This window comes from Pinus tabuliformis, chromosome Q (assembly GCF_031772625.1).
Source record: "Pinus tabuliformis cultivar Carrire ecotype Pingquan chromosome Q, CPIR1, whole genome shotgun sequence".
Lineage (NCBI taxonomy): Eukaryota > Viridiplantae > Streptophyta > Pinopsida > Pinales > Pinaceae > Pinus > Pinus tabuliformis.
In genome coordinates this window covers 1233688633-1233692663 of record NC_142296.1, presented here as the reverse complement: position 1 = coordinate 1233692663, position 4031 = coordinate 1233688633, and the positions used below count along the sequence as shown (strand labels likewise).

General features: G+C 36.5%; 1 pseudogene; it reads left to right on the top strand.

Annotated features, from left to right (window-relative positions):
• The first annotated feature begins 569 nt into the window (after positions 1–569).
• LOC149224273 (putative RING-H2 finger protein ATL69 pseudogene) lies at positions 570–1752 on the top strand (annotated as a pseudogene).
• Positions 1753–4031: the final 2279 nt, after the last annotated feature.

The window sequence follows — 4031 nt, the reverse complement described above, 5'->3', positions numbered from 1 at the left end:
AAAAATTAAATACAAATACAACCTAAACTAACTTATCCCTGCTTCTTAACTAATCATACTAGAGAACGAAAACAAAAACTTTTTCAATTAAAAAACCATGTCAAGCGTTTGACTGCACCTATAAACCTTCGGAGACACCTAAATATACAACCAATCTTCCTTCCACTTTAAATCAATATTAATTTTACAACACTTCTGTCCAAGCTTCAGCCATGTGCTTGGAACTTGTGCACACGAATATTAACTATGTCATTAAAGATGAGTTGTTGGTGTGCTGTTAAGCAAACGAACATTAACTTTACCGCGTTGGGCACACGAATATTAACCATTTCATGAAAGATACGTTGTTGGTGTGCGCTGTTAAGTAAACGAACATTAACTATACCATGAAAGATAAGTTGTTGTTGTGTTGTTGAAACTAAATGTGCTTACGGTTTGATGATGCTTGAAAGACAGAATAATAGTCAGATTAGGGTTGAACAGTCAGAGTAGTTCCAGCGTCCCCCACGTGTGACGAACATAAATGTTATTAAGAAATATTAAAGCTTCGCCACCTTCTTGCCATAAATTGAATCTGCCGATCCAACTGCCCACTGCAGGTGCACCAGTTTCAACTTCATGGCCTTCTGCGCTTTGTCTCATCGAGCCTTAAAGATCTGCCTGGCGGAGTAGGTGACCCATGGCTGGAGCTTGAAGCAAGAAAAGACAACCCTGCCCTCGCACTAGATTCCAATTTCCACATACTGTTAACCTACAGTCTGGGTTGTTGGAATGTAGGGTTTCATCAATGGCGGACGCCCATGGTGATACTGATTATTTTCCTATGAATATTGAAGGGAAAATTTCACGTTGAAAGGAGAGCTTGCAGTTCCAAAATAGAATAGCAGAGATGAGCAGCAATAGTAGCTTCATTGATGCAGAGAATGTGAGTAAAGTAGGGTTAGGGTATGGAATAGCCATTGCAGTTGGGATTCTGATACTGGTTTCTACAATCATGTTGGCATCTTATGTGTGTGTGAGAGTGCAGGGAAGAGGTTATATGAATGGCAATGGGATGACCAGCAGTGCAACTGTTGTTCCTCAGTCTTCATCTGTGTCTGTTAATGAGGAAACTGCCATTAATGTCGGTGAAATTAGTTACAGTGGAGAATGGAGCTCCCCATGTATGGGGGGAGGGTCGGGTTTGGACCAGAAGACAATAGACTCTTATCCGAAGATGGTATTCTCCAGACACCAGAAGCTGCCTCGCACTTGTCAGGATACATGGTGTTCTATTTGCTTGGGAGATTATAAATATAAGGAGGTCCTGCGTTTAATGCCCGACTGCCTCCACTGCTTCCATGCCTCGTGTATCGATGCCTGGCTCAAGCTGAATGCCTCCTGCCCTCTCTGCAGAACTTCTCCATTGCCGACTCCTCTTCCCACGCCCCTCTCCGGGCTCATTCCCTTTGCTCGCTGACATAAGAAACACAAAGACAATGAATGATGCGAGTAAGTTAGTTAACTATAGAGTTTGTTAGGGTTTCTGTTCAAATTTTTACACAAGTTGTGGATGAAAATGGTGTAATCTAGCAAAGCTTATTAGGGTTTCTTTTCAAATTCCTGGGGATGAAAAGTGTGTCTATGGATGTACAGATTTTGTGCATGGCAAACATAGTTAAGCTGTGGGCGATGGAGAAGTCAGTGAAATCTCTTATATTCTCTTTCCTTACCATGTATTAAAATATTTCTGAATTGAATTTTATAAGTTCATATCGGCTATAGTCCATCTTAACCGAAATTTATGAATCATCATCTCGTATTAGTATGGAGATGATAACTAGATAACTAGTGTAGAAAATAATCCTGGAGAGTGGTATTAAAAGAAACCAGATCAAAACTGAAGATAAATTTATCCATCGTTTACATTAGCCAGGGATTAATCCTGGAGAGTGGTATTAAAAGAAACCAGATCAAAAGATTCTGACCGAAGATAAATTTATTCATAGTTTACATTAGCCAGAGATTAAAAAAAAAAATGTTGCTTTTTGCTTTAGGGGATAGTCTGCACATGGGAAGTGGAGGTTTATTGTTTTGGTTTTAAACTTTATAGCAGTAATGAATATTATAAGTTGACTATGGTCCATCTTAACCAGGATGTCTGAATCATCTCCCATATTGATATGGATGATCACCAGTATAGAAGTGGTAGAGGACTGAAGTTAAGTTTATTCATTTATGACATTAGCCAAGTTTATTCATTTATGACATTAGCCAGAGCTTTTTAAGGATTTAGTTAATTTATTCATTTATGACATTAGGCAGAACTTTTTAAGGATTTAGTTGGTTTTTATTAAGGAGAGTATGCATATTAGAGATGAAGATTTCTTTTTTGTAATAGTATACACTAGACGTGTAAATTTATTGCACTCTGGTTGTAAGATAAAAGTATGCCACTTCTTTACAACTATATCGTTCTTTCCAAGTCTAATTTAAAATTTTAGCCCCAGAAGTGTTTGCAACTATCATTTCTTTTTTGTGTTGTTATATATTTTTATAGTTTTACCTTATATTCATTCACATGTGCCAAAAGAAAATAGGTGCTCAACCGCATGTGTGGGGAGAGCATATCCCTGCTTTAAGTACAATATGAACAGCTTTCTAGCTCAATATGTGACTGCAACTGCCATTTCTCGTGTTATTATATATTCTTTTAACTTTATATACTTTGGTTGTGCTAAAAGGAGTTGGATGCAATACAACCTGTCTGATGAGTTGTTTGCATGCTTCTAGAATTGTGTGTCACAGGGAGCAGTTAAGTTTAGAGATTTTAGTAGCTGAACTTGTGGTCACATCTATCATGTAATTATATATTCTTATAACTTGATATCTGTTGGTTTGTGCCAAAAGAAGTTAGATGCTCTACAGGCTGTGTTGTGTGTTTGCATATGTAATGGTGTGTATTTAGTAATTATATGTGTGTGATGCCAAGGGGTATCGTTAGAGAAAGTAGGGTCCTCGTGTTCTTGTTGCTATCAAGAAGGTTTAAAGTTCTTAAAAAATGACACGAGAGACCCAAGGTCAGGTCTGAAATCATGTGTTTGGTTGCTTTGCTTTCCTTTTTAAAAATATTTTAAAGGTTTAAAAGCATTCCATGCAGGGATGAGGTAACTGCTCGGCCAGGCATGTATAGCATTTTTAATCATGTAAAAAAGAATGGAATAAACAACAACACAGGGAACACAGCAATGTAAATCAGCGATTTTTTTTCTCAGGACTGTATATAACATATCTATACAAGGCAATTGCATAGTGAAAGAATCACTGTCCCAAGGGGCTGAAAATACAGTCATTTACGCCAACAATTACACTTGCAGTTATAATTATTAATATGACAAGACAACTACACTTGCAGTTATTAACAACTACATCTACATCTACCGGCCTATAGTTGAATGTTATAGCTGGCACCCTTATGTATACCCAAGAGGGTAATATTTATTTTGATTACATATTAGTGATGAAAACGATCATCCTTGCCCTGTGTTTATCCATCAGGGTAATATTTATTTTTTTGATTACAGATTAGTGAAAACGACCATCCTTGCCATATGTTTAGCCTTATGTTTACACAATCCAATGGTTACAAAGTCGACCATTTGACTTTGGTCATATTTATTTTATCTATGGCATATTTTCACATTTACAATGGATTTAAATTCAAGTAATGAAAACATAGGGCATATTTGGCACTCACAATGATCAGCTATCAACATATTAATTTAGCAGCTAAGTCACACGACACGAGGAGGGAAGGACACAAATATATTAATTTAGCAGCTAAATCAAGTGACACGAGGAGGGGAGGACACAAATTCAACACGATAGGGAACGGGAAACTGGACACGTTTTATATAATAATAATAATAAAATATTGAAATATAGTGTTTATCCATATGATTTTAGAATTGAATGGAAAACATAAATATATGAATTGTGATTATATTTATTTTAAAATGGTAATTAATTTAGTATTTACAATTTTAGAATTA